The sequence below is a fragment of the Mobula hypostoma genome, chromosome 1 (genome assembly GCF_963921235.1).
Source record: "Mobula hypostoma chromosome 1, sMobHyp1.1, whole genome shotgun sequence".
In the NCBI taxonomy this organism is placed as follows: domain Eukaryota; kingdom Metazoa; phylum Chordata; class Chondrichthyes; order Myliobatiformes; family Myliobatidae; genus Mobula; species Mobula hypostoma.
Window position 1 is genome coordinate 170713633 of NC_086097.1, and position 15659 is coordinate 170729291.

The 15659-nt window shown below is 42.6% G+C and overlaps 1 protein-coding gene across 2 annotated transcripts in view; it reads left to right on the top strand.

The window, feature by feature from the left end:
• Window positions 1-344: 344 nt before the first annotated feature.
• Window positions 345-15659, top strand: part of LOC134342600 (cadherin-7-like) — a 232820-nt gene continuing 217505 nt past the window's right edge. For both annotated transcript variants that reach the window (XM_063040931.1, XM_063040923.1), the window contains exon 1: window positions 345-542. The gene's annotated coding sequence lies outside the window, so the exon portion shown is untranslated. The remainder of the gene's footprint in view (window positions 543-15659) is intronic.

Below are 15659 nucleotides of genomic sequence, written 5' to 3' on the forward strand. Positions count from 1 at the left end.
TAAAACTTATGGTCTTCACGGTGGTTAGCTGCATTCAAATGCAAATAACCTCCCCCTTTCTCTCTCTCTCTCTCTCTCTCTCTCTCTCTCTCTCTTTCTCTCTTTCAATCCCTTTCTTAACCATTGCTGATCTTCGAATCCATCTGTCTTCGAGCTGATGGACTTTCTCCTAATACCTCCTTCTTTTATTGGGTCAGGGTAGCAGAGTAAGGGGAAGGGGGCCCGTCTGCTTCTCGGGATCCATCTCAGAATCTCCACCCCCCCACCCGTCCCTCCCTCCTTCATGAAATCCTGTTTGCCTGGCTGAGCTGGTTAAAACCGTCGCCCGCTCCCACACACACACACATACACACAGCGGTCCAGCCTGCCGCGTAGTGCGGCTTAACACGGGGCTCAGTCCACCCGGCGCCAAGTTGCAGGTACCAAAGCGCAGTCCCTCGTCCACACTTTAGCGGACGGACGAGGCTGAGAGGAAGCCGGGCGTCCAAGCCAAACGCCTCCGCCGACGCTGTTGATACTTAGAGAGAGGCGGATAGAAGGGGGTAAGACGAAGCTGATTTTAAACCACTTTCTCCATCCATTTGACTGATGGCTTGCATGCATAAATCTCTCAGTTCCTTGCATTAGTATTCTGCTTTCTGCAGTGTGTGTGTGTGTGTGTGTGTGTGCGTGTGTGTTTGTGTGTGCGCCCTACACATTGACTGAAAGACCCTCCGTTGATTTAGAATTCCTCTGAATCCTCTGCCTTTCTCGGGCACCCGGCTGAACAGCAGTACGTACGCCTCTTACCCGGCTCGGATACGCGGCCATCGGCTTATTGACCCAATACAGGTGAGTGCGTGTGGGCTTCGCTCAGGAAGTTAAGTCAGCCCGGCCATTCTGCTGATCATTTTAACTGCAAACATCAATTAGTTCCCCACTACCGGGCTGTCAGTCACCGGGCGAGAACCCCCGTTAAACAGGAGCTAAATATTATTGAGAGTATCCCCTTCTCAAGCATGCACACTTGCTAACTCTTGGACTCGGGGGGCAGGTGTCCTTTAACATCACCATCCGAGACTGAATGTTCCGATGTGTTGCAATAAACCGAATGTAGTTGTGTCTCTGGTTGTCCGACTTGGCTAAAGATGGGTAAAGGAACTCGTATTTGATGTTGCTCTTCGTGCGTGTGTGTGTGTCTGCTTTAGATCATGCGTTAGAAAGGGTTCATCCACGCCGCAGCCTGCGAGAAATAACTCAGTAACCATATGCAGCTTCATGCTGCGATCATTTTCTGAATTTTTAACAACATTATTCGATTCATTATTACTCCCATCGAGTTTGGAGCCCGTCTGTGCTTTGCAGAGTCTAATAATGTTGGGGAATTTGAAAGAAAGCCTTTGGACTGGCTTTAGGTACACATCTGGCTACAAATGGATATTTTCCAAACTGCAACTGTACAGATCACTTTATCTGTTTACTGTCCCTGCTTGTAATATCTGGAGAAAAGTCCTCTCAGGTATTTCTGGCACTGAATAGCCTCCAGGACGGTCAGCAATCTCACCCGTTCCATTCCCCACAATCTTTCCACTACCTTTCCAATTCCTCTTCGTGATCCCAGATTCATTCTGGTTCAGAGAGGCAGTAGGTTTCAGGTCATAACTCATCACTGTACTGTACAGGCACAAAATGTATACAAACTATTTCACTGGAGAAGTGGCTATTCATATGGCTTGTGTTAGCCAGGTGCTGTTCCACTGGTTCACAGGATAGCTACGTGTAATGTTCTGTATTGACCTGATTGCTTTGTTTGTGTTGTGTGGGGAGGGTTATCAGTGTAGTGTTTGCCTGCTGCATAGCTATCAAACTGGTCATCTGGACATGTAGGTTGCTCTGCACAGTATGCACATGAGATAGTTATTTCTGGAGAAGTTTCCACCCAAGATTTATTTTGGACCTCATGTTGCTTAGGCACTACATGGTGTGGGAGTGTGGTTGGTGAAAATCAGCCTCCATGGGGTATAAACTAATATCAGTTTTACAAGTGGTAATGTGTTGACTGATGTACCAGGCAGTTGGTATGTCCAGAAAGCTGCATTTATGAGAAGTGTTAGTTTCTACCTGGGGTGCGCTGGTGCAGCGATCAGCCAAGTGTGGGATTGGTCATACAGGAAAAAAGGATCTCTCTGTTCAGAAGGAAGGCTGAGGGGGTGGCCTAATATGGGTCTTGAAAGTGTTGATGCGTTTTACTGCATGGATGCAGAGAATGTTTTCACTTGTGGAGAAGAATACAACCAGAGGCTGTCCATACAGGGTGGTTATTGAGAAATCCACAGGGACTTCAAAAGTCCCAGCCCATTCAAAGGGGGGAGGTAGTGCAGAATGCTTTAAGAGGGAGGTGGATATGTGTAAAAGGGAGAAGGGAACAGAGAGCTGGACTGACAGAATGAACTGACAAATAGTGCTTCATATGGAGCATAAATTCCAGCATGAACTGCTTGGGCTGAATGGCCTGTTTCTGTGTTGTATATTCTATACAGTGCAATGTAATAATATAAGTGCTGTGCTATTTTATAAGAGGGAGATACATATAGAAGAGGGCTGTGTGATCATCTATGCCTATGCTTCCCACTCTATTCTTTGGCTGATTGACCTTTATCCCCAGGTTACCATCCCCCCCCCCCCAACTAGTGAAAATAATATCTTTCATCAGAGCCCTTAATAACATCAAATACCACAATTAAGTTTCCTCATAACGTTCTCTGTCATCAAGAGAACAATCCAAGAATCCAAGCTTCACCACTCACTACCCTTCCTGCTTAAGGCTCCTTATGCATTTCTGCAAGTCACTTCTTTGCCTTCTCTTTAATTTCATCCAGAACTGAACAAAGTACAGTACCCCAGCTGGTAAATTAATAAATTGGTTTATTATTGTCATATTCACTCAGTGGCCACTTTATTAGGTATAGTAGCCACTGAGTGCTTGTTCATGGTCTTCTGCTGTGTCCACTTCAAGGTTCGATGTTCACGTTTAATTGTCATTGAACCAAATATGAAAACCCATGAATACAGCCAAGCGAAGCATGATTCTTCCAGGGCCAAGGTGTAAAACACAGTACCAACAGTCATACACAGCGCAAGGGACATATAGCACATATAAGACAGCAGAAAACATCCAGTCACACAAAATATATATATAACATAGCCCAGCTCCCTGAGTCTATGAATGTTATGGCAAGAGCTAGCCCTGCAGCAGAATGCAATCCGAACTTGTTTTCCACTATGTGAACAGTAGAATGCAGCACCCAATGGATGCTACGCTGCACCGCCTCTGGCATCACCTCTCCTGGATGGCTGCAACAGGTGACACTGTCGCATGAGGCCTAGTCTGTGCTATAACTGAAGCCATGCAGCATCCCCACCATTGGTCCTGCCAATAAACCAGTGAACCAGACTTGAAGTATTCTACATTACCAATGTCTTGTGATCAAAAGAAAAATGTACAAGACAATCACTCCCCGTTAAACTGCACACTGCCTTTGCACACTGTTCCCTTTTTGTCACATTGAACCAGTCTGGTCATACTCCTCTGACCCCTTTCAGTAACAAGGCATTTTCGTCCACAGAACTGCTATCCACAGGATGTTTTTATTTTGTTTTTGCACCATTCTCAGTAAACTCTAGAGTGTTGTGTGTGTAAGTTCCAGGAGATCTACAGTTTCTGAGATAATCAAGTCACCCCAGCTGGCACCGATAATCATTCCAAAGTCAAAGTCACTTAGATCACATTTCTTTCCCATTCTGGTGTTTGACCTGAACCTCTTGACCATGTCTACATGCTTTTTTACATTGGGATGCATTAGCGAGCAGGTGTACAGGTGTACCTAATAAAGTGGACACTGAGTGTATCCTGAGGTACGGTGAACAACATTTTTATTTTTTTTTAAGTTTTTATTTTAGTTTATGTTTTAGAAATACAGCATGATAACAGGTCCTTCAGACTCAATGAGCCTGCGCCACCCGAATGATACCTATGTGACCAATTAACCTACTAACCCCTATGCCTTTGAAATGTGGGAGGAAACCAGAACACACAGAGGAAACCCATGTGATCACAAGGAGAACATACAAACTCCTTACATACATCAGTGGAAATTAAACCCAGGTCCCTGGTGCTGTTACAGGGTTGTGCTAACCATTGTGCTATTGCGCTACCTGTGTTTTGTATGCCATCCACTCCTATCAATGTCACAAAGAAGGGCAGGAACTTTATCTCCAGCCAGCATTTATCCCTCAATCAATATCAGTGAAAAGCAGAACAAAGGAATTCAACATTGCTATACATGGGAGTTCGAACAACACACACAAAATGCTGGAGGAACTCAGCACGCCAGGTAGCATCCATGGAAAAAAGTAAACGGTTAACATCTCGGCCCGAATCATCTTCATCCCTCATGAAGATGGTAGAGTTTGTCATTAAAATGTCAGGCAAAATCGATACTTGTACCCAGCTGGAAGCCGAGAAGAGTTTATTCAGAATATCCACACATCCTAGTGATCGTGTAGGAGATAAAATTAACTTTGCATATTCTACCTAGAGCTGGTAGAAAATGAGGAAAATTGCTGTTTAGATAACCAGAACCAATAAGTTATAAATACAATTTGATAGACAAGGGTTCAACAATTAGTACAACAGTTAAAAGGAGAAGATGTGCATCGAAATAAATCACAGTACAATGATCGGGCTGGAGTGCTTGGACTGAAGAGGGTCAATCCATTATCACTATGAAAATAAGACACGGTGTGGCTGCAGTGACGAAAACAAGTGATAGTTGAGTAAGAGAGTACCAATCTTACTTTTGTTGGACAGACCTCATCTGCAGTTCTGGCAATCTAATCATAAGAAGGTTCAATCGTTAAGTATTAATATTGAAGTAGTAAAATGGATTCAGCAGTGGCTGGATGGGAGATGCCAGAGAGTAGTGGTGGATAACTGTTTGTCAGATTGGAGGCCGGTGACTAGTGGTGAGCCTCAGGGATCTGTACTGGGTCCAGTGTTTGTCATAAACATTAATGATCTGGATGATGGAGTGGTAAATTGGATGAGTATGTATGCAGATGATACTAAGATAGGTGGAGTTGTGGATAATGAAGCAAGTTTTCAAAGCTTGCAGAGAGATTTAGGCCAGTTAGAAGAGTGGGCTGAAAGATGGTAGGTGGAGTTTAATGCTGATAAATGTGAGGTGCTACATTTTGGTAGTATTAATCAAAATAGGACATAGATGGCAAATGGTAGGGCATTGAAGAAAGCAGTAGAACAGAGGGATCTAGGAATAATGGTGCATAGTTCCCTGAAGGTGGAATCTCATGTGGATAGGGTGGTGAAGAAAGTTTTTGGTATGCTGGCCTTTATAAATCAGAGCATTGAGTTTAGGAGTTGGGATGTAATGTTGAAATTGTACAAGGCATTGATGAGGCCAAATTTGGAGTATTGTGTACAGTTTTGGTCACCGAATTATAGGAAAGATGTCAACAATATAGAGAGAGTACAGAGAGGACTTACGAGAATGTTACCTGGGTTTCATCACCTGAGTTACAGAGAAAGGTTGAACAAGTTGGGTCTTTATTCTTTGGAGCATAGAAGGTTGAGGGGGGACTTGATAGAGGTGTTTAAAATTATGAGGGGGATAGACAGAGTTGACGTGGGTAGGCTTTTTCCATTGAGAGTGGGGGAGACTCAAACAAGAGGACATGAGTTGAGAGTTAAAGGGCAAAAGTTTAGCGGTAACATGAGGGGGAACTTCTTTACTAGAGAGTGGTGGCTGTGTGGAACGAGCTTCCAGCAGAAGTGGTTGAGGCAGGTTCGATGTTGTCGTTTCAAGTTAAATTGGACAGCTATATGGACAGGAAAAGAATGGAGGGTTATGGGCTGAGTGAGGGTCGGTGGGACCAGGTGAGACTAAGAGTTCGGCATGGACTAGAAGATCCGAGATGGCCTGTTTCCGTGCTGTAATTGTTATATGGTTTTATATGGTTATAAGAGGAATATTATATTTTGTACTGTGCAGTTTGTGTTCAGTGTGGTAAAGGTGGCACCTCAGGCTGAATCCTACAGTGTCTTGTTAAGAACAAGCAGCTTGGAAGAGAATCAAGAGGAGATGGAACTTTTAACTCCTTCTGCATAGAGAAAAAAGGTGGATGCATCCAGTTCACCATTCCCCATATATAGAGCCTTGGTCAGGTAAAACTATCACAGGATTAGGAAGTGAAAATTCCAGGTACTATGTTCCAAAAACTTAGTGGAATAAATAGTTGGAAAAATCCTGATCTAGATCTGGTCAATGGCTGAAAGCTAAAGAAGTAGCTGGAAGGTGAAGTAAAAGTGCTGGTAATCTTAATAGTTGGTAATTAGTAATTGATTTACATTTATGGAATGAGCTGCTCGAGGATGTGGTTGAGACAGGTGCAATAAATTGGCACAGAGAAAATCTTTGTTTTGCATGCCTTCCTACAGACCGTCCCATCACAAAAGTGCTACGGGATAGTATAAGGCACAAGCAGTAATAGAATGCAAAATAAAATGTTACAGTTGGTGTTAGCGCTATAGTTTAATCTTTATTATGAATAAATGGGATTGTTATCCTTGTAGGAGGGAAAGTTGATGGAATCTGGATTGGGTGTTCAAAATCATTAAACATTTCTGGTAGAAATAGATTCTTCACATTGTTGCTTATGCAATTAATTTGGGAGATTCCATCCATCGACTCTGAGAGATTTCTAATAATTCCAGTGTCCACTTATTTTCCTATAACCTATTCCTTCTTATCTTCCTTCTAAGTATCTTGTATTCCAAGACCCCACCCCCTCAACCTTGGCGTGGGTTATAGCAGCCAGTGTACCTTCATACCTTTAACATGTGTGAAGAAAGTGACGCACTTTCCAAGAACCAAAATGGTCATAGACACCATACAGACAGTACCAAAATCAGAATCAGGTTTATTATCACTGACGTTATGATGTGAAATTTTTTTATTTTTGCAACAGCAGTGCACTGTAATACAAAATGTTTACTATAAGTTGCAATAAAAAAATAAAAAATATATAGTGCAAAAAGAGGACAAAATAGTGAGGTAGTGATCATGGGTTTATGGACCATTCAGAAATCTGATGATGGAGAGGAGGAAACTGTTCCTAAAATGTTGAGTGTGTATCTTCAGGCTCCTGTACCTCCTCCCTGATGGTAGTAATGAGAAAAGGGCATGTCCTGGATGGCGAGGCCAGTATCAAGCCCGGTCACAGGGACTGTGTGAGAGTTGCCCTGTCTACTGTCTCCACTTAATCACCCTTTAATGAAATTATGTAAAAATTTCAAAGTGCCACAATGACAGGCAATTGTTTGACTTGGTCAGCTCTCAGCTGTGATGCTGTTTGAATGTGTAACTGCTTGACAGGGAGAGAAAGTGGAAGTAATAATAACTTTCAAAGCTTAGAAAAGAATTGGGATGCCGGGTGGAGGAAAGTGAGAGTAAATGGAACTGATTAGTTTGACTTTCAAAGTGCTGAAAGTGCTGATGGGCCAATTGATCTCTTGAAGTACTTTGTTGCTTTACTATTCAATAAAGGTCAGTAGCTGAGGATGAAAGGTGTTCCCATATGTTATCACGGAAACTTACTCTGTGACCTGCAATGCTATCAGATCCCCAGAGCTGAGTTTCAAAGCTAGCCCAGGCTGTTCCACTGTGAGTGCGCGGGTCATGGAGTAATAACAGGCCCTTGGGCTCAATTAGTTCATGGCAACCAAAATATCCATTTAAACTGGTCCTATTACCTGCACTTGGCCCGTATCCACTTGAATCATTCCTCTCCGTGTTCCACACAAATGTCTTTTAAATGCTATTCCGTACTTGTTTCAACCACTTCCTCTGGCAGTTCATCCCATATACAGTGAGAAAAAGTTGTCCCTCAGATCCCCTTTAAGTCTTTTGTCTCTCATCTTAAATTCTTTGCCTTTTAGTTTTTTATTTCATGGGAATAAATGTTTGAATGCATTCAGTCTCTCTATGCCCCTCATGATTTTATACACCTCCATAAGAACAAGCCCCAGTCTCCTGCACTCCATGGAATAAAGTCCTAGGCTGCCCAAACTCTCCGAGTATCTCAGACCCTTCAGTTCTGGAAACATTCTCATCAACTTAATGACTCTTTTCAACTTAATGATATCATTCCCATAACTGGGTAACCAAAACTGTACACAATACTCCAAGTGCAGCCTCACAAAATCTTGCAAAATAATGTACCAACTCCTACACTCGCTGATGAAGTCCAATGTGTCAAATGCCTTCTTCACCAGTGTTGCTCAGGGCTCATTCATTCTTGGAAGTGGAGATGACTATGCTCTGGAAGACGTGGATGGTTTCGTATGTTTGAAGCTGGTGTGCTGACAGGACAGTGAATAACGGGGGCTAGGAGAGGGGATCGGTGGATTTGTCAACATTTTGCTGCTGCCACTGAATGACTTTTCACAACAGCAATGACAGAGATTCTTAGCTCTGAAAGCTACAATACAGAAGGAGGCCATTCAGCTCATTGTCATGGCTGGAAAGTCGCAACTGAGCCTAATTGCATCTTCCAGCACTGAATCCATTGCTCTGCAGGTCATAGTTCTTTATGTACACATCCAGACACAGCTTAAATCTGATGAGGGTTTCTGCCTTTACCAATGTCCTAGGCAATAGGTTCCGTACGCAAATTTTTCCATCTTCTAAATCCTTTTGAACTTGTATCCTCTGCTCTCTCACTAAGCTAAGGGAAGTAGCTTTTGTCCAGGCCCATCGTCATTTTACACAAGTCAATTAAGTCCCTCTTCAGGCTCCCTTTGCTCCAAAGGACATGACTTTAGCCTGCCTGGTCTTTCCTGACAGCTGACATTTTCTGTTCCAGGCAATATCTTCATGAGTTTCCTCTGTACCGCCTCCAGTGCAATCACTTCCTTCCTGTAATGTGGTGACTGGAACTGAACACTTGCTAATTCAGAGCAAGGAAATAATAAAAAGGTTGCAAAAACAATCTGGATATAAATATGGATGATATTTTCTGAGACCAGATATTGTGCACTTCTTGAAAGCATTTTGTCTTCCCTAATTAACCAATAAGATGCCTTTGTATAATTTTATAGAACAGAACAAAAGCCTCCCCTCCATAGATATCTCAGTTAATGACAAACACAACTAGAAAATTATAAAATTAAATAACAATATTACACCATATCTCACAGTGATGCAGCAGTTAGTATGAGTGTGTGAGTATTAATTTGCACCTGGTCTTAATGTGATATTAATTTGTCTTCATGATTGTTTTTTTTCTGGAGAGATCAGAGGCTAATGTAGCCCTGTTCCTACTGCATTACCTTATGTCTAGAACTGTCTTCCTCTTTTACATCTTCTGAGTGTGTACATGTATGTGTATGTCATGTTTACATGTTTGCGTGTGTGTGTGTGTGTGTGTGTGTGTTTGTGTGACTTCGTGTGTGTTTGCGTGTGTGTGTCTGTCTGACCATGAATTGCAGAAGCTGACTCCAGGATGTTTTGTCCATTTAAAAGGATCTCAAGCAAATACTCAGGACAGTTATCACTTGGAGTCTGCAGCCCGAGTTGTTGCTGTGCCATATGGCAGGGGGAGTTAATAGTGTTTGATCCCACTGACTCAAGCTAGTATAGTTGTACGCTGCTGATATCTTCTGTCCTGACTCATCACTAAGTCAGGCAAATAAACACTCGCTTTCACACAAGTGAAGGCAACTTAATTTGTTACAGTAACAATGCTGTAACAATATTTCTCTCTCTCTCTCTCTCTCTCTCTCTCTCTCTCTCTCTCTCCCCCCGCTCTCTCCCCCCACTCCCCCTCTCCCCCTCTCCCCCTCTCCCCCTCTCCCCCTCTCCCCCTCTCCCCCTCTCCCCCTCTCCCCCTCTCCCTCTCCCCCTCCCCCTCCCCCTCCCCCTCCCCCTCCCCCTCCCCTCTCCCCTCTCCCCTCTCCCTTCTCCCTTCTCCCCTCTCCCTTCTCCCCTCTCCCTTCTCCCCTCTCCCCTCTCCCCTCTCCCCTCTCCCCTCCCCACCATGGTATAGTCAGTAGAATAATTTGAAAATATTGCTGTAAAATACTAAGCAATCACCTGTGTAAATGAATGAAAATATTGCTTTCTGATCATTATTTTTTGATGGAATTCTATCTCCTTTACCATAGCATTGGAGAGGGATAGGAACAGACAAGTTAAGAAAGCGTTTAATTGGAATAAGGGGAAATATGAAGCTATCAGGCAGGAACTTGGAAACATAAACTGGGAACAGATGTTTTCAGGGGATACGTGGCAAATGTTCAGGGGATATTTGCATGGTGTTCTGCATGGGTATGCTGCAATGAGACAGGGAATGGATGGTAGGGTACAGGAATCGTGGTGTACAAAGACTGCTGAAAATCTAGTCAGGAAGAAAAGCTTACGAAAGGTTCAAAAAACAAAAGATCTAGAAGTTTATAAGGCTAGCAGAAAGGAGCTTAAAAATGAAATTAGGAGAGCCAGAAGGGGCCATGAGAAGGCCTTGGCAGACAGGATTAAGGAAAACCCCAAGGCATTCTACAAGTATGTGAAGAGCAAAAGGATAAGACGTGAGCGAATAGGACCAATCAAGTGTGGCAGTGGAAAAGTGTGTATGGAACTGGAGGAGATAGCAGAGGTACTTGATGAATACTTTGCTTCATTATTCACTACGGAAATGGATCTTGGCAATGGTAGGGATGACTTACAGTGGACTGAAAAGCTTGAGCATATAGACAGTAAGAAAGAGGATGTGCTGGAGCTTTTGGAAAGCATCAAGTTAGATAAGTCACTGGGACTGGATGAGGTATACCCCAGGCTACTGTGGGAGGTGAGGGAAGAGATTACTGAGCTTCTGGCAATGATCTTTGCATCATCAATGGGAATGGGAGAGGTTCCAGAGGACTGGAGGGTTGCAGATGTTATTCCCTTATTCAAGAAAGGGAGTAGTGATAGCCCAGGAAATTATAGACCAGTGAGTCTTACTTCAGTGGTTGGTAAATTGATGGAAAAGATCCTGAGAGGCAGGATTTATGAACATTTGGAGAGGCATAATATGATTAGGAATGGTCAGCATGGCTTTGTCAAAGGCAGGTCATGCCTTACAAGCCTGATTGAATTTTTTGAGGATGTGACTAAACTCATTGATGAATGATGTAGATGTAGTGTATATGGATTTCAGCAAGGCATTTGATAAGGTACCCCATGCAACGCTTATTGAGAAAGTAAGGAGGCATGGAATCTAAGGGGACCTTGCTTGGTGGATCCAGAACTGGCTTGCTCACAGAAAACAAAGTATGGTTGTACACATGTCATATTCTGCAAGGAGGTTGGTGACCAGCGGTGTGCCTCAGGGATCTGTTCTGGGACCCCTTCTCTTCGTGATTTTTATAAATGATCTGGATGAGGAAGTGGAGGGATGGGTTAGTAAATTTGCTGATGATAAAAAGGTTAGGGGTGTTGTGTATAGTGTGGAGGGATATCAGAGGATACAGCGGGACATTGATAGGATGCAAAACTCGGCTGAGAAGTGGCAGATGGAGTTCAACCCAGATAAGTGTGAGGTGGTTCATTTTGGTAGGTCAAATATGATGGCAGAATATAGTACAGTATTAATGGTAAAACTCTTGGCAGTGAGGAGGATCAGAGGGATCTTGGGGTCCCAGTCCACAGGACACTCAAAGCAGCTACACAGGTTGACTCTATGTTTAGGAAGGTATACGGTGCATTGGCCTTCACCAACTGTGAGATTGAGTTTAAGAGCCGAGAGGTAATTTTACAGCTATATAGGACCCTGATCAAACACCACTTGGAAAACTGTGCTCAGTTCTGATCACCTCACTACAGGAAGGATGTGGAAATTATAGAAAGGGTGCAGGGGAGATTTACAAGGATGTTGCCTGGATTGGGGAGCATGCCTAATGAGAATAGAGTAGATTAGATTCAACTTTATTGTCATTGTGCCGAGTACAGATACAAAGCCAATGAAATTCAGTTAGCATCTGACCAGAAATGCAAAGAATAGTGTTATTTTGTAAAATAACAGCAAATAAAAAGTGCTACAGCACACAAATATAAAAGTACTGAAACAGTATAATATGGGTGCAATACTGCTTAGTGCTGTGTTGTGAGGTTCAGCAGGGTCACAGCCTCAGGGAAGAAGCTCCTCCTGTGCCTGCTGGTGTGGGAGCGGAGGCTCCTGTAGTGCCTACCAGATGGGAGGAGGGTAAAAAGTCCATGGTTAGGGTGAGATGCATCCTTGATAATTATGGTAGATGTTCTCAATGGTGGGCAATTGGGTGCCAATAATCCGCTGGGCAGTTTTCACCACACGCTGGAGTACTTTGAGTGAACTCGACCTTTTCTCCTTGGAGCAACGCAGGATGAGAGGTGACCTGAAAGAGGTGTATAAAATGATAAGAGGCATTGATCATGTGGCTAGTCAGAGGCTTTTTCCCAGGGCTGAAATGGCTAACATGAGATGGCATAGTTTTAAAGTGCTTGGAAGTAGTTACAGAGGAGATGTGAGGGGTAAGTTTTTTTACGCAGAGAGTGGTGAGTATGTGGAATGGGATGCCGACGACCGTGGTGGAGGCGGATATGATAGGCTCTTTTAAGAGACTCCTGAATTGGTACATGGAGATCATAAAAATAGAGGGCTATGGGTAACCTGAGGTAATTTCTAAAGTACATGTTTGGCACAGCATTGTGGGCCAAAGGGTCTGTAGGTTTTCTTTGTTTCTATGTTTCTATGAATTCTGGGTTTAAAAGCCACTTAGAAATGTTATACTACTTGGAGTCAGTTCTACAATTTTTCATAATCCCTCAATGATGAATATTTCCTTCACTCTATTTCTCATAGAATTCTTTGTTCATAGAACACAAATTCAATTTACACATGTTTTGTAAGTTAGTATTTTAAATCCAGATGTACCTGGATTTAAATTCTGACTTCTGTGTCATACTCTGCAGAGGAAGTGAAGCATCCTTTCACCCTGCAGGTTCAACTGCTCAGCTTTGTAATTCATCAAACAGTGATATTTGCTGGCATTTTGTATTCTGAAATCCATTCATATCTTGTCATAATCTTTGTATAAAAGAACAGCAAATCTGTTAATCGTATGGTTTTCTGACTGAAAGGAAAAGACTTAAATACCCAAACCACCTTTCAGTGCATTCCAGATGGCCTTCCATTGTGGAAGTGCATTAAGAAGGTGTTGGGCGTAGAAAAGTCGGAAATATATTAGCCAATGTTGACATAACCACCTCCCAGAAACAGCAAGGGACAATGCAGAACAGACAAAAATAAAAGGGTTTCAAAAACAATCTGAATATAAATAAGGATGATACTTTCTGCAGCAGATATTTTGTACTTCTTGGAAACACTTTTTGTCTTCTCTAATTAACCAAAACGGAGTCTGGAGCAATCACTTTATCCCAGGAATTTGGCTTCATTTTAAATACTGGTTGACTCACCAGGAATATTTCCCAGCTGAAATGCAGTTTTAGTGTCATACGGCTGGAAGCCAGCCCACTTGGCCCACTATGTTCCCACAGACCAGAGGACAACCATCCGTATTAATAATTTTTCCAGTGCTTAGCCTGTACTTTTCTATGTCTGGTTGATTCAAAGTGCCGGTGTAGATATTCATAAATGCTGTCATAGACCTTGCTTCTACTGCTCTCTCTGGCTAAGCACTTACTGCTCTCTGGGAGAAGAGGGCATGTTTTGATCTCCAAATCTTTTACCTCTTACCTCTTACCCTCTGGTTTTATCTGATACTGGGAAAAGTTTATACCCCTGAAAAAGTTACATACTGTACCCCATCCCTTCTTAACCATTCCCAATCCAGGTTCAGTAGACTCGGCCTCTCCAAACACTTACTCCAGAGAGCAGAAGAGACTCAAAGTCTCATCCATGAAATAGCACCCATGATCAGAATCAATTTACTTGAGCTCAGTGGCACCCGACCAACACTGTCCTGTTTGTGTTGGCTGGGTTGGGTGAAAGAAGTATTTCAAGTAGTTAAGTTGGGTTTGGCTCAATACTCTTTCATCTGAAATGTATGAGCCCTGTCTTAACAGACCGTAACGTTGTGTGCCTGGGGTAGAATCCACTAGACAATTGTGGTTATGGCATTGGTCAGACTTGGTATGGCAACTGCTGTGCCAGAGACCCACAAGAACCCACAGAGAGTTGTGGATGCAGCTCGACACAGCATGAGAAACAACCTCCTTTCAATGAACTCTGTCTACAGTACTTGCTTCCTCGGCAGATAACATAACCAAAAAATTCCACCCATCCTAAGCATTCTCACTTGATCTCCGTCCTATGGGACAGAAGTTAGAAAAGCCTGAAAGTATGTACCACCGGGCTCAGAACCGCTTCTATTCTGCTCTTATAGGATTACTGTGTGATCAGATGGTCCCTTGACCTCTCAATCTACCTTGTTATGCCTTCCATCTTATTGTCTGCATGGACTGCACTTCCTCTGTAACTCTATATTGTGCTCTGTATTGATTTTCCCTCAACACACTGTTCTAATGAAGCAATCTGTATGGTTGGCATGCAACACAAGTTTTTCACTGCACCTTGGTGCCAGTGATAATAAAAAAGCAATTTAATTCAATTCTAGAAGCCAACCCTAGTCAATATGTCCTGAAGAGACAGACCTGTCATCCCTAGGACCAGCTTGAAGACTTTGTTCTCTGGTGCCAGACTGGAATCTCAATCTGAAATCCTGTGTTTCAGAGCTGGGACAACATTGTACAGCAAGGAAGGAGGCCATTCGACTCATCAAGGCCTTGTTAGCTCTTCGTCAAGCCCCCATCAAAAGGAACAGAAAATGTGCTGTAAAAACACAGAATTTGAAATGATCGGGGCATATTCTTTTTAGATGCAGGCTGTGTGTTTCCCGAACTATCCTAATTTACAGATTCCTGACATTTGTAGTTTTGGTTCTGATTCCTGTTCAACAAACCTTGAGTGGTTTGGTAGAGAAATGCTAGTGTTTAATGAGTTAACATCTACTAAGGTTTGAAGGTACAAAGAGAAAACTGCACTGAGGGAAAAAAGCTCTAATGCAAGAAGAATCTTCAATCCACCTTCCTTCAAACACAGTGGTGCCTTGTCACAATAGGTGGTCCATGAGTGTTATTTCCTGAGGCACTGTCACAGGCTAACCTCTAATGAGACTGCAGTAAAGTAATGTCTGCTTATCATAACAGAAACAGATGAATATTATCTAGTCACCTTCCTTATCAGATTTGCATTCAGTGACCTTGGGATTTTTATTTCACTTTTTGAAAATCTACACAATTAACCTTTATAGTTTTGTGAATAATTTCCAAGGAGAAGGATGACATTTTAAATAAAAGATAATTAAGGCTTTATACTTAAGCTATTGCACACATCAACATTAATTTTTGATTTAAAGATAAAATGTCTAAGTCATACTCTGCTTTGGGGGGATCTGAAAGGATATACTTTCTATTGGTGTTACTGATCACATTCTGATGGTACATTAAAAACAAGTATTTCTATTGTGTCTGAGAGTTAAAAGGATTTTCCATTCCGTCATCTATCATATT